Source organism: Ahaetulla prasina, chromosome 10 (assembly GCF_028640845.1).
Source record: "Ahaetulla prasina isolate Xishuangbanna chromosome 10, ASM2864084v1, whole genome shotgun sequence".
Classification (NCBI taxonomy): domain Eukaryota; kingdom Metazoa; phylum Chordata; class Lepidosauria; order Squamata; family Colubridae; genus Ahaetulla; species Ahaetulla prasina.
Genome location: NC_080548.1, coordinates 8,598,374 through 8,625,326, shown reverse-complemented (window position 1 = coordinate 8,625,326; position 26,953 = coordinate 8,598,374). Strand labels below are relative to the sequence as shown.

The following is a 26,953-nucleotide window of genomic DNA, read 5'->3' as shown; positions in this document are numbered from 1 at the left end:
TTCTACACACTTGATAAGGGCTAAAAAATGCTACTAATTTTGTTCAGTGCTATGGTGTTATTAGTACAGTTACTGTACTTCTTGAGACTTTTAATGAAATTAATCAGACGATGACAATCTATTCTTAGAAAGCCAGTTGATTTCTCTTATCATATTCCCCATTTTTGGAAACTTTGGATTAGTAGCTTTGAAAGAGGAAGAAATATTACAACTTTTCAGCATGTTTTAAAGTGATTAAGTCCTGCCAAATGGGTGTTGACTCTTTAGAAATCACATGAATAAACTTTTCAAGGATGATCTATTTTCAAACTGACCTTTTAGGTCTATCCATGGAGCACTCATTACTCTTGTAATCAATCCCATCCATCTTGCTGCTGGTTCTTCTTTTATCCCTCCTTCTACTTTTCTCAACATTATGGATTTCTTAAGGGAATTTTGCACCATGTCTCTAAAATATAATAGCTTGAGCCTGGTTGTTTACACTTCAAGTGAGAACTCAAGATTAATCTTTTTAAAGAGCCATTCCCCCCCCCCCACCCCGGTAATCTATGGTATTTTCATGAGTTTTTTCTAACACCAAAATTAAAAAAATGTCAATAGTCTTTCTATCATGTTTCCTTACATATCAACTTTTATATTCATAGAGCATCACAGAGAAAACCATGCTAGTACAGTGTTGATTATTGTATAGAAATGTCACAATATCTGATAATCTTTTCTAAAGTTTTCCCTGCTATCCTATTGTGCTAATCTGCTGCTTATTTCTTGTCTGCTATCTCCCTTATAATTAATATTCAATCCTAAAAGGCAGAAAGTATCTATTAGTTAAATGCTGCAAGTTCAATTTTAGGAATGATTATCATATTTACTGCGATTAGTTTGGTATTCTTTATATTTAATCTAGCCTTTTTCCCCCAGTTATGAGCCTTCACTTTTATTAATAAAGTTTTTAGATTATTTGCATTTTAGTTAACGAGAGCTGTATTATCAGCATTGCAGAAATTTTTGATATTTCTTCTTCCAGTTTTAAAAACACACTCATCTCCTTTTAATCCCATTTTCCTCAATATATTTGCAACATGCAGTTTAAATAAATAAGGATAGAGTAAAAGTCAACACCCATCTCATGATTCTCTGTGTAGAGATGTTAAAGGCTTGTTACCTATTTATTTTCCTGTTGCGGTTTCAGAATCAAGCAAATTCTATAAGAATGGAGATATTCTCCCATCACTGCTTGAGGCAAGAGGCAACTGGCTGAATTTCTGTGTGATTCTATTTTGTACACGAAGTCAGATGTTGACAACTTGTATTGGTCTCTCCTGACTTTGAAGTACAAGGAATATTTCTCAAGTGTTACATTATCCAAAAAGCCATTTGCTCCTTGGTGTAACTTCCAAACAAGTCCCATGGCGACTTAGTGCCTCAGTGAGCTCAGCTGGAAGAATCTGGGTTAAAGAAGTAGAAATGATTGTGAAAAATGGCTCCGTTGGTGGGAGAGAGGAATAGAATTCTGATGGTAAAAAAAAATATGTCTACTGTTTGTAACAGCTAAGGGCTTTCTTCTTCCAGTTTTAAAAACACACTCATCTCCTTTTAATCCCATTTTCCTCAATATATTTGCAACATGCAGTTTAAATAAATAAGGATAGAGTAAAAGTCAACACCCATCTCATGATTCTCTGTGTAGAGATGTTAAAGGCTTGTTACCTATTTATTTTCCTGTTGCGGTTTCAGAATCAAGCAAATTCTATAAGAATGGAGATATTCTCCCATCACTGCTTGAGGCAAGAGGCAACTGGCTGAATTTCTGTGTGATTCTATTTTGTACACGAAGTCAGATGTTGACAACTTGTATTGGTCTCTCCTGACTTTGAAGTACAAGGAATATTTCTCAAGTGTTACATTATCCAAAAAGCCATTTGCTCCTTGGTGTAACTTCCAAACAAGTCCCATGGCGACTTAGTGCCTCAGTGAGCTCAGCTGGAAGAATCTGGGTTAAAGAAGTAGAAATGATTGTGAAAAATGGCTCCGTTGGTGGGAGAGAGGAATAGAATTCTGATGGTAAAAAAAAATATGTCTACTGTTTGTAACAGCTAAGGGCTTTCTTTCTTCCTTCCTTCCTTCCTACCTTTCTTTTTTTCTTTCTTTCCTCAAGGAAAAGTGGCAAATACAATCTAAGCAATTTTGTTGTGTTGTGTGGCCCAAATTGGAGCAATCTCCAGTGATTTAGGGAAGCGGAACAATACCTTAACTTAACATAAAGTAAAAAACATTCAAAATTAACAGAAATTAATTTCTGTTCTTCAAAGGAGGCAAACATTTTAAACACAGATTGTGTTTAAAAGTATTGAGAAGTGTTGAGAAGCTAGAAACAATAATATTAGCAGTTTTTCTGGAGAAGTGTGCTTGAATATATGACAACAATTGAGCTGGATTAAGTAAGAATTCCAAAACTGGATGGATGTGGGAAGCTATTTAGTTCGTTTCTGCCATAACTAAAAAGGTGTTCCTGGACAGTTGGTTCCCTTTCTTCAAGCTAGCAAGATATTTAAACAAAAAAAAAATGACTTCCAAATTCAGAAGAACTCTTTGTCAAGATTGTTGCTTTTCCAACAGTTTTCTTTGGGGGAAATTCTATTCAAAGAGAATTGGTTCTGCTTTGAAGGAGTTATTGAAATATTAGGCCATGTTTTATTATATTGCCTTTATTGTAAGGATAAAGATGCCCAGTTACAACTAATAACTCCCCAAATCTGTCAGATTCTCTTGTAGATTCATTCTATTTTCTTGTTGTCTGACCAACATGGTGTTTTTTTGTACGAATATGGTTGGTTTTGCACGACAACCTGTAAAATAAATTGTGCCTTGAGCATGTTGGTTTTACAATAAATTTTATTGTGATTTTCTGACCCATTCCTTTAGTAAGGAAACAGACTATTAAAGGAAGGAACAGCACCACATTTCTGGGGAAAATGGAGCCCAAGGCCCACTCTTGATCTGGAACAGGGGTGAAATCCAGCAGGTTCTGACAGGTTCTGGAGAACCGGTAGCAGAAATTTTGAGCAGTTCGGAAAACCAGTAGCAGAAGTTTTGAGTAGTTCAGAGAACCAGCAAATACCACCTCTGGCTGGCCCCAGAGTGGGGTGGGAATGGAGATTTTGCAGTATCCTTCCAAGCCACACCACACCACGCCCACCAAGCCACGCCCACAGAACTGGTAGTAAAACAAATTGGATTTCATCACTGGTCTGGAAGTTCCTAGATTTCGACTGTATTTAAAATGCAAACTATAAGCAAAACAGTTTGCCTTCCTATTAAGTGAAGGATATTGATTTTCAAATGGAGGGACAAGGAGTATAGAGAATTTGGGGATATTAGCTCCCGTTTCATGAATATAAATGGATAATTAAATATTAAAATTTTATCAGAGTAACATGGAGGCTTTCCCTGTTCTGCTTGTTTCCTCTTAATCAAAAATGTCAACATTATTTCTCCTGAAAAATATCACTACAAGTTTTTTAACGAATAGGTAGGGAGTAAAATAGTTGTTCAGGGAAAAAAGATTGAACATTCTTATATATATTCAAGATTGCATCTAGCAAGCAACCAGAAAATTGAACAATCAGTCCTTCATTATGGTCAATGAACAGACTTACCGTATTTTTTGGATTATAAGACGCTCTGCACTATAAGACACACCTACCTTTTTTGGTGAGGAAAACAAGAAAAAGAAATCTGCCTCTGCCTCCCAGCAATTTGGCCTTATTGCAGCAAACAGCAAACAGCCTGCTTTACTTCCATTTTTGTTTTCAGCATACCTTGATTAGCACAAAAAAAAAAACCCCAAAAAACAAAAAACAAATCTCCCATCAATTTACCTCCTTGAAGCAGAAGCCCACTCAGCAATAGGCCATGGCAATACCTGCAGCCTGAAACAGCTGAGAGTCTGGAGGCCGATCCAAGGACTATCAACTTGTGCTAATTAGACTGTGCTGAAACTGAAATGGGCTGTTTCTTCTTGCTGCTTGCTGCAAGGAGGTAAATTGCTGGGATGCAGAGCCCAAAGGCTGGAGGCCAGTGGGTGGGCGGGCTATATTCAGTGTATAAGACGCACCCAAATTTTCACCCCCTTTTGGGGGGAGAAGGTGCATCTTATACTCCAAAAAATATAGTAGATGGAACATCTTCAAAAATTCCAGTTAATTTAACACTTTTTTCTATGATAGGGGATTTGAAATGCATGGAAAGTAATATTAATTAACATTATTTAAATTGAAATAAAATTAAATATGCAGCTTAATCCCATTTACTTTTTCAGTTCCTGGCTTGCCGCTTAAATTCAGTGCATGGTTTTTATGATTTTATCCTAAACAAATTGCTCATCCATGTAACTAACATAGATTTATCAGAAAATGTCAGAAGATTCACATATGTTTTGAACAAGTCTACCCACTTTGCATTTTTTCAGGACCACAAAATTGTGGTCCTGAAATAAGAGAGAAACATGGTTTGATTTTGATGGCATGAAATTTCAAATAGGGCATGAGAGCAGTTTGTTTCCTGGAGTTGTTCTGCTCTGGGTCCCCTGAAGTCTACAGAAGCCTATAGATCCGTGATGGCGAACCTATGGCACGTGTGCCGGAGGTGGCACTCAGAGCCCTCTTGTTGTGCCTGCGCCCCCCGAGCTGGCCCTGCTGCCAGAAAGTGACTTGGACAGTGAGGGGGAAGGGCCATCAGGACTTACCTCGGGAGCATCGGCTTCCCTGGATCAGCACCAGGAGCCAGAAACAGGCCAGGTGGAAGAGATAACGAGGCCTCTGCCCCCTGACTCTTTCCCCCTCCCCCAGGCCACGCCTGCAGACCCAGCTGACGGCAATCAGGCTTGGTTGAACCCTAGGTTTCATAGGCAGGAGAAGAGGGAACAACAGAAGCAAAGATGGGGCAGGCGTAGGAAGTGCTGAGTCATGGAGCCACACCCCACAGGATATAAAGGGCAGCGAGAGCTGCTGTGTCTCTTTGTAACAGGCAAATGCACTGATTGAGCTGATGTTTGTTCCTGGGTGACACACCAGCGTTGTGGAAGATAACGGAGGCTCTTAGCAGATGCTGGCTATTCTGCTGCCAGAGCTGATAGTGCTGGCTAATTAAGCCATCACTCGGACGGAGGTGAGGGAGGACAGAACACCTTTCTGCTGGCACATTCGCTGTTGCCCCAGGTCAGATCTCCATGGCGTTTCTTTTGTGAGCTTCTGTTTCCCTGCTTGTTTCTAAAGACAAACAGAAGCTCGAGAGAGAAAAAGATCTTACCTCTTGCCACGCTGCCAGTGTTTGGATGCCCCACCTCCCATAGGCCAGCTAGTCTTCGGGTCTCTGCTGCAAATGTGTACATGTCTGCACATGTGCACATTCGCACATGTTGCATATGTGCACGTTCTTGCGTGTGTGCATGTCCGTGCATATGCATGGTCACGCATGTCTGTTTATGTCTGTGCGCATATTCATGCATGTCCATGCACATGTGAGCATTTGCGCACGCGCCTTTCAGTTTGGACATGCACCCGCATGCAGTTTGGGCACTCAGGGTCTAAAATGTTTGCCATCACTGATATAAGCCATTATTGCTGAGAAAGTTTGATTTTACTGGTTGATAGAAGTTTGTTGATGTGTGCAGTAAGGAAGATTGATTTATATGTAATTTTTTTGTTAAATTTATCTGCCGTCCATCTCACTATCCAAAGTGACTCTGGGCTGATACCGAAGGCTGACTGCAGGAATTCCATGTTAAAATCTTCCTTAGTTCATGTCACATTTCTTGAAAGCCAGCATAATAAACATTCAAGGACTTGACTTATAAATAGAGCAGATCAAAAATTTGCTAGAGAACATTGTCAAGAGAATGTTTGGGTATTAGTTCTTTTTGTATGCCTGAAACATAAATATTACAATGTTGTTCTGTATCCGGAATATATTTGGACATATAAGAAGCTAATGGTGTAAGAAAAGTAGTTTGGGAAGAATAATATCCTCCTAGTGTTTTTTTTTAAATATTTTTTATCCTCTGTGCCTTGTTTCTAGTGACAATTTTTCCACTGCCTTTTCCTTATTGTTATTTTTTTCTAAAGCAATTGAAAGTATAGGAGGATATTTCTTTTCTAGGTCATCAATTATAGAAATATATTTCATCATACTCCTCTTTTTTCTGCTTTTGAAATGCATTCAATTCATCATTAAACTCCCAGCTTGGAGATGGATAACCGTATACCATTTATCAAAATTTATACCAGTTATTGGCCAGAAAGGGGGAGAAAAAAAATTGCGGGAGAGTGTTTTTGGAAGAAAGAAATGGTACAGCAGGGCCAGACATAAAACAGTCAAAGACTTATGGAGTAATACCATTTCAGGGGGTGGGGGGAGCAAAACAACCACCACCTAGAAAGAGTTATTTTTTATTTATTTATTTATTTATTACATTTTTATACCGCCCTTCTCCCGAAGGACTCAGGGCAGTGTACAGCCAACAATAAAACAAAATATATACAATTAAAACAACATTTAAAACATAGCAAATTATAAAGGCTGATAGATTAAAATTTAGATTTTAAAATTTTACAATATTAATAAACCCCAAATTTAAAATTCTACACTATTATGCCAGTCCTGCTTGAATAAATAGGTGTGTTTTAAGCTCACGACGGAAGGTCCGAAGATCAGGCACTTGACGTAGGCCAGGGGGAAGTTCATTCCAGAGCATCGCTGCCCCCACAGAGAAGGCCCTACTCCTGGGGGCCACCAGCCGACACTGTTTGGCGGACGGCACCCTGAGGAGACCCTCTCTGTGAGAGTGTACGGGTCGGTGGGAGGCAAAGGGTAACAGCAGGCGGTCCCGTAAGTACCCGGGTCCTAAGCCATTTTTTGACCAAAAACAATTAGGGAATTCAGTATTTGGAAAAATACTGAACCAAAATCTGCCGTTTATTATACTGGGAGGGTCATCCCTTTCTGTCCCCCTCCGTCCGTCCCCCTCAGGATGTTGTAAAGTTGTAAAGATTGCAAGTTTCTCCTGGTACTGTTTTTGAGCTTGCTTTAACATTAACAGTGGTAGCATTACTAATGATGACTTGACTTTCTCCAATATATTTGTTCCTCACCCTCCAACCTCATAGATTGTCCTTTGTTCCTAATCTATTGCCACCTTGAAGAAAGTCCCTCAAGATCCTCTTGAATAAGAGTATGTAAAGTAAATCAAATCTGAACCACCGTAAATGCAAAATATCTCATTTCAAGCCTAAAGTAGTTTTTTTCAAGAGAAAACAGCTGTTTTGCATTTGAAATAGACTGTTTTGGTTATGTTGAAGTGCTTTATGCTCCAAACGAACTGAAATAATTGAAGTGGATGGTATTGGATCCAAAATGATTGTTTTACACTCAGTGTAGCTATCTTTTTAATAAACCATCTTGGATTCAGAACATTTTGCACACTGCTGTTACTGAACCACAGGGAGCCAGCAAGGCAGGAAAAGACTGGATTAAAAAAACATTTATTTATACTCATATCTTGAGTACCTCATAATTAAATGAATGCAAGAATATCACCATCATACATGAGAATATGTCCTCCATTTCTTCCTTGAAAGGAATAATGAAAGCAGATTCTACATTCAATACAGTAGAATTAATCCATTGATACAATGCCGAAGTTTGTTTCAATGTTTACCATTTCTGATTGTCTAGGAAGATTCTCAGTCATCCAGGTCATGGTTGTCCCAAAGGTGCTTTTTCAAGAGGCAACTGAACTTTCTGGTTTTTCTTTGAAGACATTTTACTTCCCATCCAAGAAGCTTCTTCAGACCTGACAAAAGACAGAGCTGAAGAAGCTTTTTGGATGAGAACTGAAATGCCTTCAAAAAAAATCCAAGAAAGTCCAGTTGCCTCTTGAAAAAGCACCTTCGGGACTACCATTTCTAATGTATTAAGAAGACATGATTAAGAAGAAGTAGTGTGAGAGTAAATGAATATTCTTTCTATTAAGTCTTAAATAAATCCTATTTCAGAAATCCAGAATGACAGCTCTCGGTGAGACAGATTTCATTCAACACATACAAAAAATATTTTTGTTCTGACCTAGGCTCCCTTAACAAGCAGGAGGCAGGAATTGGTCCTGGCAAAACCTCTTTTATTTACACAACTGTGAATTATGTTCGTTCACAGTCAGCAAGGTTTATCCAAACAGTTTTTCAAAGGAATATTTCTCAACACGCCTTATCTCATTTGGCAAGCTGCCATGTAACTTATTTCCAACCGCAGTATAGAGTCACGGAACAAACGAATTGTTTTCTGCAAAAGCCCACTCCCTGTTCACTCCTCTTTTATTTCCTATGGGAGGGGCCAATCACCTCCAAGGTATGGCTTTACTCCAGAGTCGACCGTGCTTTCTGAGTTGTTCTTGTCTTCTGGCAGCTCTGCACATGCACACTGGGAATGGGCTCCAGCTATTCCTCTGCCTCACTGCTGTCTAACTCCCTCTCTGCCTCTGAAGCACAACCCTCGTCCAAGTGTTCCCCAGCCCCCAGGACTGGTCCAAGTTCCTCCCCAACCTCCTCACTGTCTGACTCTGCTGCCAGCTCTGCTGGCTGCCAATGGGCCACAACGTTTTTGCTGTCAGGAAGTATTCTCCCACCATTCATTTTTTCTTCTTGCTCCAAGAGGAATTGTTTTTAGAGAGAGCTACCTTTCAGTCAGCATTGACTGATGATTTCAAAGCAATTAAACACAAAACAGACTATTATAAAAGTTTTTAAAATAAAAAGGATTTGCTTTATTAAAAAAAAAAGATCAGTGTACCAAACTGTTTTTCTCTCTGCTTACACCTAAGATGATCAGAGATGCGCATATACTTGGATCTGTACAGAGAAGAGAGAGAGGAAGAGAAGCAGGGAGGGAAAATACTCTTGTCATTTTTATTTTATTTATTTCCAAATAGATAGTGACTCCATAATGATACTGAATTACAGTGAGGAATGGATATAAACTATACCCCACCCAGGGTTTTCTTGTTTCTTTGTTTTTGCCTCTCATGATATGGCTGGCTTGCTTAAATCACTTGGAACTCAGTTGTAGTGCCAGGAACAGTCTGCTGTAAATATACATTGGCTTTTATCATTTCATACTGCAGGTTGAATTTATTGTGTACAGCGTTATGTGTATATGCTGCGTAAAAGCTTTCATCACCAAGCCCTGCTTTACCTACCTCTATATTATTGTAAAGGTGAATGGTTAAAAGGTGATACTCCTGGAGTCTGTATATTTTGGCATCCCCTCTGCTTTGTCAGTTATATTTTTCTCTGAATGCTTTGAAAGATTTATAATAAGAATCATAAAAACGCAGAAAGCCTGCAACAAAATGCTGCAGTTTATCTTTGCCTTCTAACTAGCAATTCTGTCCTAGCTCCATCTAGCCATCTTCCATAAGGCCCAGTTCCGTTTTCTAGTATTTTCGTGGCCCTTTGCTTATGACTACCCATCCACCCATTTTTCTGGCTGTCAACCACCTTCACTTTTCTCTCTAAATGTTTATTTTTAAACAAAATCTCTAAAAATGTACTACTTCAAATCGCATTGTTTCTCCCAGAATGCTGATAGGTTCTTTCTCTGTGATCTCCTTTTTTACTCACTATCTGATGGCATTGCAGACCCTGCATTCTATAGCAGAAGGAGTGATAACTGTTTGCTCCAAGGTGGGAACAAAAACTTCTCTTATTTGTTTGCTCTTGTGGTTCCTGTTCAGATTAACACCACTAACATCATAGGGAAGATATTCACTAGCATTTTTTACAGTAAGATTAGGAGTGAAGTAGCATCTCTTATGCATTATTCACCGACTGTCTATTGGCAGTGGCAGTTGCTGCAATCTGATGGCAGAACTGAGATAGTGCCAGAAACACACATCATTTGTTAATATATATATATATCCTTCTCAAATCTGTGAATGAGTGCTGTTTGAATTAGGAGAATCAGCACCTCATACACTACTGCCATGGTGAGATTGGGTCTCCTTGGGAGTACATTTTAGCTGATGACAGACATTTTATTATTGTAAGTTTTTTTTTATTGAACAGTTGCGTGGTTAATTAACTGAAAGATTATCTCTTAAATTACATACTTCCTGTACCGATTAATCCTTCTATTAATGTTAGAGAATTTGGTTGACAATAATTTCCAGTTAGGGGCCATAAACCTAAAAAATCATTATTATTTTTTAAGTCAGATGTTTCTAAATACATTTTTTTTCAAATATCTCATTTTCTTCCATTGCTTCCCTTTTTTTATATCACTTTAAATAAAGAACAATGAAGGAAGTTCTGAGTAGTGGCAACCACTGACTGAGATTGTCTGAGCTCATCAGCAAAACAGGCTGATCCTAACCTGACTTGGATCAGTGAATAGCAGGGCCAAGATTTAATGCAGGCTGGAAAGTTGGGGGAAAAGATCCTGGAGTTAGTGTTTTGTTGTTAGTTGCGAAGTTGTGTCCGACCCATCACGATCCCATGGACAACGTTCCTCCAGGCCTTCCTGTTCTCTACCATCCTCTGGAGTCCACTGAAGCTCACGCCAACTGCTTCAGTGACTCCATCCAGCCACCTTGTTCTCTGCCGTCCCCTTCTTTTGCCCTCAATCTTTCCCAGCATTAGGCTCTTCTCCAGTGAGTCCTTCCTTCTCATTAAGTGGCCAAAGTATTAGAGTTTTATCTTCAAGATCTGGCTTCTAAAGAGCAGTCAGGGTTGATCTCCTCTAGGACTGACCGGTTTGATCGCCTTGCAGTTCAAGGGACTCACAGGAGTCTTCTCCAGCACCAGAGTTCAAAGGCCTCAATTCTTTGGCACTCAGCCTTTCTTATGGTCCAAGGAGTTAGTGTTAATATATAGTTTTCTTCAGAAATCTCTAAATGGTTCAAATGTAATTCAGTCACATTTGCTCTAGAGAAATTCTAGGTTTAACTTTGAATATTTTATTGCAGTTTCAGGATACATTAATTGTCTGTCCATTTATCCCCTATCAGATCTGGAAGCCATTTTTTGTCTTTGAGCCTTCAGGCCTGCCACAAAGTCTATTGTGGGAAAATGGCGGCGGGGATTGTATGGAGTGAAGATGATATGTAGTCAAAATAACATTATTTCCAGAATGTCAAGGTCGTTGTGCCCTGTAGCTGTGCTGAGAAGAATGAGGAGGTATCTTCTGTTCTGGAGAGTACCTGATTCGTTCATGTGATGAACATGTGGGTGAAGGGCAAGGACTGGAACTTTCTTTTGGGTGAGGAAAACCCAGAAGCACCACAGATGTATGACTGTATCTATATGGGTATCCATAATCAAGCTTGATTTGAGACCATTGCATTTTTCACTGAATAAAATGATTGGTTTGGATTCAGTTCCAAGTTTACTGAAATTAGGCAATCTCAATCTATGAAAAAGGAGTAGAGATCACCACCTAATTAGTTTTAATTTGGTCAGCACTAAGCTATATATTTGTACAACAAGTTTTTGGACTGGATTGCAACAGAGAACGTAAGCAGGCAGACTTCAGGGAAGAGACCTCTCTTCTTGATTATGTTCTAAGTTTTCAACTTTTAGTTGAAAAATATTCCATCAAACCCCACTCAGCATTTTACATTTTATTGACCCTAGGTCAGGGGTGAAATGCTCCCGGTTCGGACCGGATCGGCTTATCTGATAGCGATGGCGGTGGGTAGTTCAGGGAACCGGTAGCAAAAATCCCTGGCCCCCCCCAACATGCCCAGCTGAGCCACGTGATCATCAGAGCCTTTTTTTTACTTTTAAAAGCATTTTTTCTACAACCCCTTCGGCCAAATAGGTAGTAAAAAAAATGCTTTTAAAAGTAAAAAAATAGATTGTGCGCCACAGCTGATCCACACCCCCTGCTCGCTGTTCTACTTACCGCATGCCTCCTTTTGACATGCACTGCTCTCACACATCTTGCATTTGGTGTATGGTGCACACTGCACATGTGCACATGCACAGCCAATGAACCAGTAATAAACTTGTTCAATTTCACCACTGCCTTAGGTGGACCTTCAATCTTGTCTCTGTGCTCAAAATAGAGTGAAAATGAAGAGAGAAATCAAAGAATACTTACAAGTATTTACGCTCATCCATAAACTCCATGGGAATTCTCAAATGAAGATGCATGTAACGTGCATGGGCATTACTCTACAAAAATTCCATTTGAAAAAGATGTGTCACAATGGTACATTCCCACCCTTCTTTTTAAGTTGCTTATCAATCTTTTTGTTGCCAAGTGGAATAATCCAAAATTGGGAAATAATCTCCAATCTCTTTCATGCTGATGATGCTATACTGTTTTCACAAAGATTGATCAGTTTCTTAAGCTTACTGCATTCTCTTAAAAAAGTGCTCACAATGGAAAGACTTTTTTGGGGGAAAACTCTCCTCCAAAACCAAGATTATGGTGCTTGCTAATTGCCCTAAGTTATATGCATAGCAGTTAAACAATCACCTAATACAACAGGTTAAGGTATTGAAGTATTAGGTAGTGTTTTCCATGAATCAAAAGTTGGAATTAAGATTGCCAGGAAAAATATCAACAACCTCAAATATGCAGATGATACCAGTCTAATGGCAGAAAGTGAAGAGGAGCTAAAGAGCCTCTTGATGTGGGTGAAGGAGAGTGAAAAAATTGGCTTGAAACTCAACATTAAGAAAACTAAGATCGTGGCATCCAGCTCTCTCAATTCCTGGCAAATAGATAGGGAAGAAATGGAGGTAGTAACAGATTTTCTTTTCCTGGGCTCCAAAATCACCACAGATTAGAACTATGGCCAAAAAATTAAAAGACACTTGCTCCTGAGGAGGAAAGCTATGGCAAATCTAGACAGCATAGTAAAAAGTAGAGACATCATCCTGCCAACGAAAGTGCATATAGTCAAGGCTATGGTTTTCCCACTTACAATGTACAGCTGTGAAAGTTGGACCATAAGGAAGGCTGAATGCCAAAGAATTGAGGCCTTTGAACTCTGGTGCTGGAGAAGACTCCTGGGAGTCTCCTGGACTGCAAGGCGATCAAACTGGTCAGTCAACCCCTGACTGCTTTTTAGAAGGCCAGATCCTGAAGATAAAACTCACTTTGGTCACCTAATGAGAAGTAAGGACTCACTGGAGAAGAGCCTAATGCTGAGAACGATTGAGGGCAAAAGAAGAACGGGACGACAGAGAACAAGATGGATGGATGGAGTCACTGAAGCAGTCGGTGTGAGCTTAAATGGACTCCAGAGGATGGTAGAGGACAGGAAAGCCTGGAGGAACATTGTCCATGGGGTTGCGATGGGTTGGACATGACTTCACAACTAACAGCAACAAATTATGATAAACTTGCTCCAGAGCAACTCCATACCCAGCAACTAACAAAGTGTTTTCCATGTTATTAGTAAATCCCATGCTGTCAGCCCTCCCAGGTAAACCAGAAAGGAAACATGATTACAAGAGCTAATTCTACTTTATGATAATGCTGCATTACAAGATCTTGTAGGTCTGAAGGTACAGATTTCCATTTTTAATCACCCAATCCATGAAGGCAGTTCCTTCCTAAATTTGTTTCTCTGACAGTTAAGCAATTGTGGACGTTCCTTGTTCTAGAGAGGAAGTTACCATGACATGTCTGATTGTTTTCTAAGCAACATCTCTTCCCAGAGGTGGTATTCAGCAGGTTCTGACCAGTTCTGGAGAACCAATAGTGGAAATTTTGAGTAGTTTGGAGAACCAGTAAATACCACCTCTGACTGACCCTACCCCCATCTATTTATTATTATTTTTTATTTATTTTGTCGAATACATATTAAATAATATATATAAGTATAAGCATGAATTGAATACATAAAATGAATACAATTAAAGGCAACATTAGGATGGTAGGCACACTGGTGCTCTTATGCACTCCCCTCTAGTCTCTGCCTCCTGAGTCCCAACTGATTGGGAAGAAATGAGGATTTTGCAGTAACCTTCCTCTGGAGTGGGGTGGGTATGGAGTTTTTTTTTTTTTTTTATTTGAATTTATATCCCGCTCTTCTCCGAAGACTCAGGGCGGCTTACATTGTGTAAGGCAATAGTCTCATCCTATTTGTATATTTATATACAAAGTCAACTTATTGCCCCCCCCCAACAATCTGGGTTCTCATTTTACCTACCCTATAAAGGATGGAAGGCTGAGTCAACCTTGGGCCTGGTGGGACTCGAGCCTGCAGTAATTGTAACTGCAGGCAGCTGTGTGTTAATAACAGGCTACATTAGTCTGGTGAGCCACTTCCCAGCCCTTTTTTACAGTATCCTTCCCCTGCCACACCCACCATGCCACGTCCACCAAGCCATGACACGCCCACCAAGACACACCCACAGAACTGGTAGTAAAAAAATTTGAATCCCACCACTGTCTCTTCCCCTTATCCCCCCCCACCCAAGGTAATTCTCACTTTCCATTAGAATAGAATAGAATAGAATAGAATAGAATAGAATAGAATAGAATAGAGTAGAGTAGAGTAGAGTAGAGTAGAGTAGAGTAGAGTAGAGTAGAGTAGAATAGAATAGAATAGAATAGAATAGAATAGAATAGAATAGAATAGAATAGAATTTTTATTGGCCAAGTGTGATTGGACACACAAGGAATTTGTCTTGATGCATATGCTCTCAGTGTACATAAAAGAAAAGATACCTTCATCAAGGTACAACATTTAAAACACAAATGATGGTCAATATAGCAATATAAATCATAAGGATTGCCAGCAACAAAGTTACAGTCATACAGTCATAAGTGGAAAGAGATTGGTGATGGGAACGATGAGAAGATTAATAGTAGTGCAGATTTAGTAAATAGTTTGACAGTGTTGAGGGAATTATTTGTTTAGCAGAGTGATGGCCTTCGGGGAAAAACTGTTCTTGTGTCTAGTTGTTCTGGTGTGCAGTGCTCTATAGCGTCATTTTGAGGGTAGGAGTTGAAAGAGTTTATGTCCTGGATGTGAGGGATGTGAGGGATTAGACATGCCAACTATGTTGTCATCCAGATGGGCTATGAATGCACATTAGCCAATCATAAGCTACATGTTATTGACCTGGAGATAGAAACAGACCCCAGAAAGATATTTTGGAACCACTCTGCTCACTTGCTAGGTCCTTTACCTGGATAATAGTCCCCAAATCCAGAGTGGTTTTTCTCTTTCAGTGAACCACTTCCCAACAGCTGTTACTGAGATAACATAACAACAGAGTTGGAAGGGACCTTGGAGGCCTTCTAGTCCAACCCCCTGCCCAGGCAGGAAACCCTACACCATCTCAGTCAGATGGTTATCCAACATTTTCTTAAAAATTTCCAGTGTTGGAGCATTCACAACTTCTGCAGGCAAGTCGTTCCACTTATTAATTGTTCTAACTGTCAGGAAATTTCTCCTTAGTTCTAAGTTGCTTCTTTCTTTGATCAGTTTCCACCCATTGCTTCTTGTTCTACCCTCAGGTGCTTTGGAGAACAGCCCGACTCCCTCTTCTTTGTGGCAACCCCTGAGATATTGGAACACAGCTATCATGTCTCCCCTAGTCCTTCTTTTTATTAAACTAGACATACCCAGTTCCTGCAACTGTTCTTCATATGTTTTAGCCTCCAGTCCTCTAATCATCTTTGTTGCTCTTCTCTGCACTCTTTCTAGAGTCTCAACATCTTTTTTACATCATGGAGACCAAAACTGGATGCAATATTCCAAGTGTGGCCTTACCAAGGCATTATAAAGTGGCACTAACACTTCACGTGATCTTGATTTTATCCCTCTGTTTATGATATACTGGAATATTCAATTTGAGTGTGGAGTCCCCTTTGCAGTGGGTGAATTATCGCAATGCTAGATCATGTTGCATTGTATTACTTGTTCTACGCTGATATTCACCAGGAGTTCTTACATAGTCCTTGACTTAAAACCATTTATTTAATGACTGGAGGGAGGGAGGAGGAGAGGGAGAGAGATAAACATGGACAAGTGAAGGACTATGTTGGGACTTTTTATAAGTGAGGAAGAGGTCATTATGGAATAGTGCAACTGTCCATTAGGTAGAATGTTGTAGATTATGTGAGTTTCCATTCAGTCTTCTGTATCCTGATTTGTGGACTTGATTAAATACACTTTGCTGATTGTTAACTGCCAGTCTTAATGACCGTTATAATTTGTATGAGATGCAATCTCTTCTTCTCTCAGTCCCCACCCATTATGAAATATAATTTGTCTTCAACTGCTTCTGTTTCCTGTCTCAATAATGCCATCTCCCACATGCCAATTTTCTTCATCAGTCAATGGCAACAATCTCTCTTTCTGAACTCTCTCACAAATTGCCCAGAGGTCTGTAAAAATATATTGAGAAATGGAGTCAAACGAGTAAAAGATACATTTAGCTTCATCATTTTTTGTTCTGGTAAAAAGGATCTTCTTATCATTGACCCCAAATACTTAGAGCTAGCTGGTTTCACAAATGGTTGCTTCCACATTTTGCAGAAGTGATACGAAGATTATATGAGCAGGGATGCAGGCCAATTTTTAAACATCTCTTTACTGGCCAAAAAAAATGAAATGCAGAGAGACACAGAGAGAGAGAGAGAGATTTGATGATCATTTTAACCTTCCATTAGCATGACTAATGAGCAGAGAGAATGAGCAGAAACTGAAGGATAAAAATTACTGTTGAAATGCAAAATTATCACAAAATTATATGTATTTTCAAGAGTAACAGGAAAAGAGAATTGTAATATATCCTGATACGTTTCCATGGATTTCATGAGCCTTAACAGATGCAGCTTAAAATTCTTGCACAAAATCAATGTTGGTTTAGAATTAACTTGAGTTTATAGATATTTAGTATGAAAGGGTTTTTTTTATACTGCTATTTTGCTGGGCTCTTTGAAGGGAGTTCACTGATGATGCTACCTATTTGGGTAATGAAATGTCTGCAAGAAAACAGCAAAATTCAGAGAGTACCAAAGACCCTATAGTTCAACCCTACACTATAAATATTCTCTTGTATTGCTATTTCCATCTGTCTTAAGCCTTCAGGAGAACTATTTGAAGAAAACAGTCCACAGAATTCTCTAAAGCCAACCTGTTCATCAGTGATGTGTTAGACTGTGATAGATTTTCTAGAGGACTTTTATGATCAGTTGTTAAAAATTAATGGATAAAATCAAATATGGAACTGTGGCTAAAGGTTTAACGGCTGTACAAGCCTGCAATCATAAACAATAATGTTGAAAGGATCCTGAATCTTTTTACTTCAATTGCTTATGGTTGGTTTGGCAAAACCTTTCTCTCAGTAGCTTGAATACCACCTTCTCATTGATACACAGTTTTTTTTCCCCCATTAAGAAACATTGAAGCTAATTTCCAGTATTTTCTCATGTTTCAGTATCACTAAGAAACAAAATCATGTCAGTATAATCTCCTTTAATGCTTAATTACTAGGAGTGCCTTGAAGGGGAGAATAGTGAAATTGCAACTTTAGTAATTTTCCATCTCTGCTCATAGTCAGGGCCTTTACATTCCACCTACAAGCAATATGACAGAGAAGCTAACGCTAACTATATATTATTGATTAGATAAAAGTCAAGAATAATGTTCTCAGCTAAATGCTTAACCAAGCTTCAGCTGATTGCTTTCCTTCTTTTGGACACTGAGTATTTTTAGAGCAGTTGTGTTGTCTGCAAACCTATGAGCAGGCGAGCTAGGATCTACCCTTTCCAGTCAATTGGTTCAGTGATACTGATGAGTTATTAATATTTGAACTATCTTGTTATACAATACACATAACACATAGCTCCTTCTGTCTGGAAGTTGGGTCGTCCAAGTCGAATATATATAGAAACAGATGCACTTTCAGTTGAATTCTCAGGATTCTTTAGTTTTTTGTGTAAGTGATCAGTAATGAATCCTTCTTGTAGAAATGGCCAAATGTTGAGGCTGGGGAAAATTCTCCATGTTTCCATGGGAGGCCTAACAGATGATGCTCCATGAAATACAATCCAATTTGTACTGAATGGCATCTAATAATCCTTTAAAATATTGTTTGGAGTGGGGTGCGGGTAAAAAGCCATCCTGGCTTCTTCCAAATATGTTGTTCAGTCTGAAGGTACTTTTTTTCCTTTGTGATGACAATTCAGTCTTAATTATCTTTTGGCAGAAATAGGAATAGAAAGGAATAATAGAATTGGAAGGGACCTTAGAGGTCTTCTAGTCCAACCCCCTGCTTAGGCAGGAAACCCTATACCACTTCAGACAAATGATTATCCAATCTCTTCTTTAAAACTTCCAGTGTTGGAGCATTCACAACTTCTGGAGGCAAGTTGTGCCAATGTTTAATTGTTTTAACTGTCAGGAAATTTCTCCTTAGATCTAGGTTACTGAGAAGCAAGAAAAAAATCCTTTGTGAAATTCTTCTAGAGTTGCCCTCTCAATATACTGGCCCGAAACTTCCCAGAAATTTTCTGGCAGTTCTAGATGGTTAGCAGTCCCAACAAAATTGAAAAGGCTGAAAGGCTGGGAAAGGCTGAAATACTGATTTTTTTTGTTAGCAACCTGTAATATTCTTGAGTAGTCCTAGGGAATGGTGAATACAGTAGATAAAATCTATTGATTTGTCTATTTATTTATTTTACATGATTTGTATGCCACTCCAGTCATAGCATTCTGGGCAATTTGCCTGGGCTGAAATAACCATAAAAGCTCAAGACCACTAAAAATAAAAGATCGATTAACTCAGCCAGTTACACATGATGCCAGAATCCCTAATTCTGGATAAAAAGAAGTCCCCCCCCCTTTTCCTTCCTGAATGTTAATAGGAGGGGTTCATCTTTACATTAAGGAACCCACAGTTCCATAGGTACAGAATAGACATCAGGAAGAAAAGCTGTTCCTTTAATCTTATGGCATATTTTACACAACATGCCTGAACGGATAGGACCAAAGCCATGAAGGAGTTCCTTGGTAATAATCAGCATTGTGAACTGTACCTTGAAACCTTTATTCTGTGGTCTAAACTAGCAGAGGGTATCTTATAGCTGTAAAGGCTGGCATCTTCTTCTGGTGCCTGTTGATCTATAAGACCTTATTAATTAAATAATTATTAAACTCCGTCATCATATAATAGAGAAGAAATCTGAATAAAAGGACAAATGGATTGTGAAATGGGTAAGTGACAGGTCTGTGGCTATAGGCCGCAATGGCTCCACCGTGCATATGCACGCACCTCCCGCTTGCCAGCTGGTCTTCAGGTCTCTGCTGCGCATTCACGGGGCCTTCCCCGATCTCTGCAGTTCCTCCTCCCAGCGCGTGCTAGTTTTCTCCTGCATTTTTGCCACCTGTGCCTTCCCTGATCTCTGCAGGTTCCACCCTTTACAGGTGCCTCTCTCAGATAGAAAGGGCACACTGTGGGGGGGGGGAGAAATTGAGGAGATCGGGGAAGGCACACCTTGGTATAGAATAGAATAGAATAGAATAGAATAGAATAGAATAGAAGAAAAAAATTGAATTGAATTGAATTGAATTGAATTGAATTTGGCCAAGTGTGATTGATTGGAAACACAAGGAATTTGTCTTGGTGCATATGCTCTCAGTGTACATAAAAGAAAAGATATGTTCATCAAGAATCATAAGGTACAACACTTCATGATAGCAATAGGCTATCAAATAAGCAATCAGGAAACAATATCAACATAAATAATAAGTGTTAGGTTCGGGAAGTAACGAGGCTGGAGACCAGGGTAGTGACAACAGCTCTTTAATATATGGTGAACCCAGCAACCAAGCTGGGGAAAAACAACCCTTTATATACTGTTTAACCGGCGGCTTCAACCAATCAGCAACGTGCTTGTTTCCCGCCAAAATATTTAAAGATACATAACACTCCTCCCTTCCCAGAAAACACTTTACCACTATTTACATATTATTTACATGTTATTTTTTGACGTAGTCACGCAAATAACCTGGGCGTCTCCTAATTCTTTCGGACCTGCGCGGTTCAGTCCTGGGTGGTGTTTTGAGCTGGTCGGAGGGGCTGTTTTCTCCTCCCAGCTCTTCCTCTAGGCCATCGGGCCCTGGATTACTTGCAGACTCTTTTTCTTGGCCATCCGGCCCTGGATTACTTTTTGAATTTTCCCTGCTGTTTCCATCGGGAACCTGATGGCGTCGCTGGACCTCCGGGACCCCAGCTAAGTCTTGCGCCTCCCCCGGGTTATGGTCAGCTGTGGGATCAAATAAGGAGTGGTCATGATCTGTCTCATTTAGCTCGGGTTGTTCAGCTAGTCGTTTCCTTATCTGATCTATGTGGCGCCTCCATACTCGGTTGTCTTTTAACTCAACCAAGTATGATTTTGGACCGGTTGCTTTTATGATTTGCCCTGCTAGCCAACTTGGGCCATCCCCATAGTTGCGGGCCCACACTCGGTCGCCTATGCCCATTTCTCTCGTTTTTTCTAGTTCCCCCTTGTAACCCTCTGGTGTGTAATGGGGATTCAAACGGTCAAGTGGGCACCGGAGTTTCCGTCCCATCAATAATTCGGCTGGGCTTCTGCCTGTAGCCGTGCTTGGGGTTCTATGCTGAACGGCCAGGAAGAAATCTATCTTTGTTTGCCAGTCCCTGGCTTGAGCCTGACAATGCCTCCTTAGCGCCCGGACGGAACGCCTGCAAGGCCATTCGACGCAGGGTGGAAAGGTGCAGAGGGCATGTCGGATGCCCTCCTCTGCCAAGTATTCCTCAAACTGGGCTGCCGTGAATTGCGGGCGTTGTCGGATACCAGCGTGTCAGGCAACCCGTGGGTTGCGAATAGGTGGCGAGGGCTGCGATTACTGCCTCGGCTGTCGTGGATTTCATGAGTATGATCTCCAACCATTTAGAGAAAGCGTCGACAACCACTAGGAAGGTTTGGCCGTGGAAAGGGCCAGCAAAATCAATGTGGATTCTCGACCAGGGCCCTTGGGGTTTTTCCCATTCCCTGACTGGGGCCGTTGGGGGTAGAGGTCTGGACTCTTGGCAAGCCTGGCATTTTCCTACCCTCTCAGCAATCTCTGCGTCCATGAGTGGCCACCACACATAGCTTCTTGCTAGCCCCTTCATCCTTACGATCCCTGGGTGACCCTCGTGGAGGAGGTCCAATACCCTTCCCCTCAATTTCTCCGGGATTACCACTCGATCACCCCATAGCAGGCACCCCCCTTGAGCCGAGAGCTCCTCACGTTTTTTTACAAATTCCTTAAACCGTTCGCCCGGCGCAGCGGGCCACCCTCTTTGTACCCAACCGAGTACAGTCCTTAGCATAATGTCCCGGTATGATGCCCGAGCCACTTCCTTAGATGTGACTGGGCCAGAGTCCAAAGAGTCAATCAGCAGGATGGGCGTCCCCGGAGTGGGGTCTTCGATCGCCCCTGGCAGTGGGCATCTGCTTAACGCGTCCGCATGCCCCACTTCTTTTCCCGGTCGATGCTGCAGCTTGTAGGAATAAGCGGCTAAGAAAATAGTCCATCGGGTCAATCGTGGCGAAAGTGCCACAGGCGTTGGGCGGTCGCCTGCCAGTATTCCTAACAGCGGTCTGTGGTCAGTCACAATTTCAAAGTCTCGCCCAAAAACATATTCGTGAAATTTTTTTACCCCTGACACAATTGCTAGCGCTTCCTTATCTAACTGGCTATAGTTCCTCTCTGTGGAGGACATCGTTCTGGAGTAGAAGGCTATAGGGGCTTCTGTGCCGTTTGGAAGTCTGTGGCTGAGCACAGCCCCCACCCCGTAAGGGGAGGCATCGCAAACCAGCACTAAGGGCAATGAGCTATGATATTGGATGAGCAGGCTATCGCTCGAGAGCAGGTTTTTTACTGCTTCGAAAGCCCTACTTTCCGACTTTCCCCAAGACCAAACAGTATTTTTCCCTAGAAGCTTATGCAGCAGTTCAGCAACAGTCGCTTTGTTTTTTAAAAAAACGCGTAAAAATTCACTAGCCCCAGGAATGCCTGTAGCTCTGTTTTGTTTTTGGGCGCTGGAGCCTTTCTGATTGCCTTGACCTTGCTCTCAGTGGGGTGAATTCCTTTCTTGTCTATTCGGTAGCCCAAGAATTCGACGGATTCTACCCCTATCTGGCATTTGTTCACTTTAACCTTTAGTCCGCTGACCGAAAATGCCCAGAACCTTTCTCAAACGCTCCCCAATTCCTCTACGTTTGGCTGATATCAATACATCATCAAGTAGGGAACTACCCTGGGAGCCCTTGCAGAAGTCGTTCCATTAAGTTTTGGAACAGCCCGGTGCCACACTCACCCCAAATTGTAATCGGGTACACTTGAATGCACCCTGTGAGTTACAATCGTTTGGGCTTGGCTGTGTTGGCGCTCACGGGCAGTTGCTGGTAGGCTTGGGCCAAGTCTAACTTTGCAAAGACTTGCCCTTGCCCCAAAGAGTGCAGCAAGTGTTGCACCACGGGAACCGGGTAAGCGCTTTTCTGTAAGGCTTTGTTTAGCGTCGCCTTGTAGTCAGCACAGATTCTAATTGACCCATCTGGGGTGACGATTGGCGTCTCCCACTTTGCGTGATTCGACTGGCACCAAAATCCCCTGATTTATGAGCTTATCTAGCTCCTTGTCAATTTTAGGTTTGAGGGCAAAAGGGACTCTCCTTGCCTTTAACCTAATGGGGGCTACCTGGGGGTCTAAGTTGAAGGAAATAGGGGTCCCCTTGTACTTGCCCAGGCAGTCCTTGAAGACATCTTCGAACTCATTCATGAGTATGTCTTTCAGGTTACAGTCACTTCTGTAGATGCCAGTCACGCCCATGCCCAGTGCGCGAAACCAGTCTAGTCCCAACAAACTAGGCAGGGTCCCTTCGACGATCGTGATGGGCAGGGTCTTCTTGTGTGGTCCGATCGACTCGGACAGAGGTGGTCCCTCGAACAGGGATTCGATTCCTTGGTAGTCGTGGACTCGTAGCCGTTGTGTTTGCAGGTGGCGCCGCGACTGATGGCAGTGACTTCGCCAAAGTGTCCCAGGACATGATGGTGATCGCTGACCCGTGTCCACTTCAGTCGGCACCGCACTCCTTCTATTTTGGGTTTGGTGAAGATCTTCTTCTCCACTCGGGTTGAGGCGCGCCTATGACCACAGTCGTTTGGTTGAATCCGCGCTTTTTGTTTGAGCCAATCGCGGGTCGCCTTGCCGATCCGCTCTGATTGGCCGATTTGAATTTTCGGCGGAAGGTTGGGGAGCTCGACAGACTTGAGCTAGGTGCCCTTTCTTCTCGCACCGCCGACATGTTGCGCCTTAAACTTGCAGCGTTGGCGCTGGTGTTGACCTCCGCAACTTCCGCATTCGTCCCGGTCCTCTTTCCGCGTTTCGGTTCGGCAGACCCTTCCTCATCCTCTCCGCCGGATTCGGTCTGGATCTCTTCTTGGTGCACCGGGTTGACTTTGTGCTCGCCTTTGGTGTGAGAGGCTTTGCAGTGTCTCCGCCGCTTGGGTGGACATTTCATGCGCCTGGCTTCGCCCAGGGCGCTTGCCAGCGCCAGATTGCTTTTCGATAGCAGCCACCTCCGCAATCGCATGTCTCGGACCCCTGATGAGTTGCTCCAGCAGCACCTCGCCCAGGTCTCGTACCCACAGTCTTTGGAGGCTTTCAGGGCGGCCATGTAGTCGCCGATGGATTCGCCTCTAGCTGCCGGGCGCCTCCAAATTCAAAACGCCGCACGTATTTGGACGGCGTTGGCGAAATGGTTTTTAGCAGGGTTTGCAGAGTTTGCCACGATACCGATTGTATCGGCGTTGGCTCTGCCAGGGCTTCCGCGATGTCGATGACCTCGGACCGCAGTGGCTCAAGAAGTATGCCCTTTGCGGTTGTCTGAACTCCTTGCAGTTCGTTGGCTTCTAGAAAGCTTTCGAAACGGGTCATGTACGTTCCCCATTTCTCTCTAGCTGGGTCAAACGGTGCGGGCGGAGTGTAACTGGCCATCTCCGCTTTTCTGCCCTGTGTTTGCTGGGTTCGGTTCTTCCGTGCTTCAGCTCGGTTCTGGTGCTCCTTAACCTCGGAATCCCACCTTCGTCGCCAGTGTTAGGTTCGGGAAGTAACGAGGCTGGAGACCAGGGTAGTGACAACAGCTCTTTAATATATGGTGAACCCAGCAACCAAGCTGGGGAAAAACAACCCTTTATATACTGTTTAACCGGCGGCTTCAACCAATCAGCAACGTGCTTGTTTCCCGCCAAAATATTTAAAGATACATAACAATAAGGATACAAGCAACAAAGTTACAGTCATACAATCATAAGTGGAAGAAGATGGGTGATGGGAATGCTGAGAAGATTAATAGTAGTGCAGATTCAGTAAATAGTTTGACAGTGTTGAGGGAATTATTTGTTTAGCAGAGTGATGGCATTTGGGAAAAAAACTGTTCTTGTGTCTAGTTGATGGTCAACCTTTTTGGTGCCGTGTGCCCAAAGTGTGCACATGTGCACATGAATGCACATGTACATGCCCTATCCCCAAAATCCAATGCAAGCACCCCCTGCACATGCGCCCTGGCCCTGCACATGCGCCCCACCGTCACCCCTGGGCCTGTTTTGTCTTCCAGGTTAGTTCTCCTGCATTTCTGCCACCTGTGCCTTCCCCAATCTCCTCAGTTTCTCCCCCCAGCACACCCTTGTTTTCTCCTGCATTTCTGCCACAGAGAGGCACCTGCGAAGGATGGAACCTGCGGAGATCAGGGAAGGCACAGGTGGCAAAAATGCAGGAGAAAAGTAGCATGCGCTGTGGGGAGAAACTGCAGAGATCGGGGAAGGCCCTGCGAATCCACGGCAGAGACCTGAAAACCAGCTGGCCAGTGGGACATGTGCAATGGAGCTGGGCTGGGCGATGGCTGGCATCACAGCTGGACACCACGGCTGTAGGGCAAATGTAACATTACCTGTAGGAGAGAATTATGTGTTATTTTCTTTACTGCCTCAGCGCCGTATGCAAAGCTTGGTACCGATTGCTAATTTGTTGCTCATGTTTTGTGCAAGGATCAGTGGAAAATACTTCAAATTATGTAACAAAATATTTATATTCTTTCTAGAAAACTTATTTAGACAGATTATTATTGTTATTATTATCATCCTCTGCAAGATGAAAGCCTCTTATAGATTAAAATTTATACCATGCTGATCTTCTTACAAATATGTTTTCTTCATCTTCCCAGTCTAGGACTAAGAGAGAGTGACTGGTTTAAAGGACTCCAGTTGTTTCCAGGCTTAAGAGAGAAGCAAAACCTGCTCTCTTTACTCCTAATCCAGGATCTTCACCACCACATCCCATCGCCTCTCCTTATTTATAAAGATATATGTATGTTTAACAAATCACAAAATATAATTACAAAGCTATAGGAAGGGAGAGGCTTCATGTGTGGCTGTATATGCATACATATATATTATAGGTTTGACCTTGAAAGATTCCTAAGCAAGAACTCTCTTTAGCTGCTATACTTCACTTTTATCAAAATTAATGACTGTCTGAGAGAGGCAATACAATTTTAGTAGATCATTGAAGATACAATAAAATTGCGGAGTGCTTTTGCTAGAGATATCAAATAGAAAATTGACAAAACTTCTGCCCCTATTGAATTTAATTCATTGCTCCTGCTGGTCCTCTTGGCACCAGGAGGGAAAAAAAAGAACAAAACTGCTGAGAAAAGCTGCTATACCGTTGGAATATAATGCTTAAGGAAGAAACCTCCAGTCCTGTTTTGCTTTTAGAGGAATGAAGAAAATTGCTTAACATGATCTTCCCTAGCCTGGTGCTTTCAAAAGATGATGAGGTGCTATTTCTGAGACTTGCAGTGCCAACAAATGCAAAAGGCATCTGGCACAGTAAGTCTTTCTGATAACATTTCTAGAACTGGAAATTTTACCTTTCTGTTGTGGTCTGCCAGCAGCCTGCGGAGCTGGCAATGGAGCTGGACAGCAGTGAGGTTGAGAAAGAACATGGGCCAGTCCTGGAGGCTGGGGAAGGCCCAGATGAGGGCTCTGCGTCAGAGGCTGAGGCGAGACCAGGGCCATCGGGGAGTGAGGTGCGGACTCCAGAGCCTCCAGAGCCTGACAGTAGTGAGGCAGAGGAACAGGAGGAGCCTGTTCCTAATGCATTGCATGAGAAGAGCTGCCAGAAGGCAAGAGCAGCTCAAGCAAAGAGGACGACTCGGGAGTAGGGCCAAGAAATGATTGGCCCCTCCCATAAGGCTTAAAAGACCAGCAATGGCATTTGGGCTGTGCCGGAAAACAATGTTGGTAGCTTCGTCTTCTTGTATTTATTTTTTATTGGTGTCTTCTGAACTTTTGCCAAAAAGTTTGCCTTTGGCAGTTTGCCTAATTGGACCAAGGTTGGTGATAGGACTGAGGAATTTGTGTTGGGAGGAATTTGCTTTAATTTAGTTGGACTACGCTGAGAATGAATTAATTCTCAGCTGTTTGAATAAAGTTTGTTTGTTTTTACACTGATTGAGTTTCCTACTACCTACTGGGGCCTGGGTCATAAAACTTTCCTGCTAGAAAACTGTGGGGATGGTTTGGGATGTGGGATAACAGAGCCAGATGCAAAACAGTGCTTTTTCTACCTAGTGGAGTGATTGCCCTTTAAAACACTAAACTGTATCTGCCTTTTACAGTTTAGGCCTCAGGGTACTGTGTCCATATCAGAAAAACTTGTGTTATAGCAGTAGTTTCCTTCAGGCTTTTGGAAGAAACCAGTGTTGTATTTAGAAACTATTTACTTGCCAAGAAAGGGGGAAAAAAAAAACCAAGCCATAGGGTCTTGTGAAAAGCAAATTCATCAGTTTTCTTGTGGGAAATGGAGAATCTCCATCAGAGAAGCCATTTTGTGAGAGGCCATAACGTGCTTTCAAAA

At 41.9% G+C, this 26,953-nt stretch overlaps 1 protein-coding gene across 1 annotated transcript in view; it reads left to right on the top strand.

Annotated features, from left to right (window-relative positions):
* Nucleotides 1–26,953, top strand: part of CSMD2 (CUB and Sushi multiple domains 2) — a 795,888-nt gene that overhangs the window by 61,033 nt on the left and 707,902 nt on the right. The gene's annotated exons all lie outside the window — the stretch shown is intronic.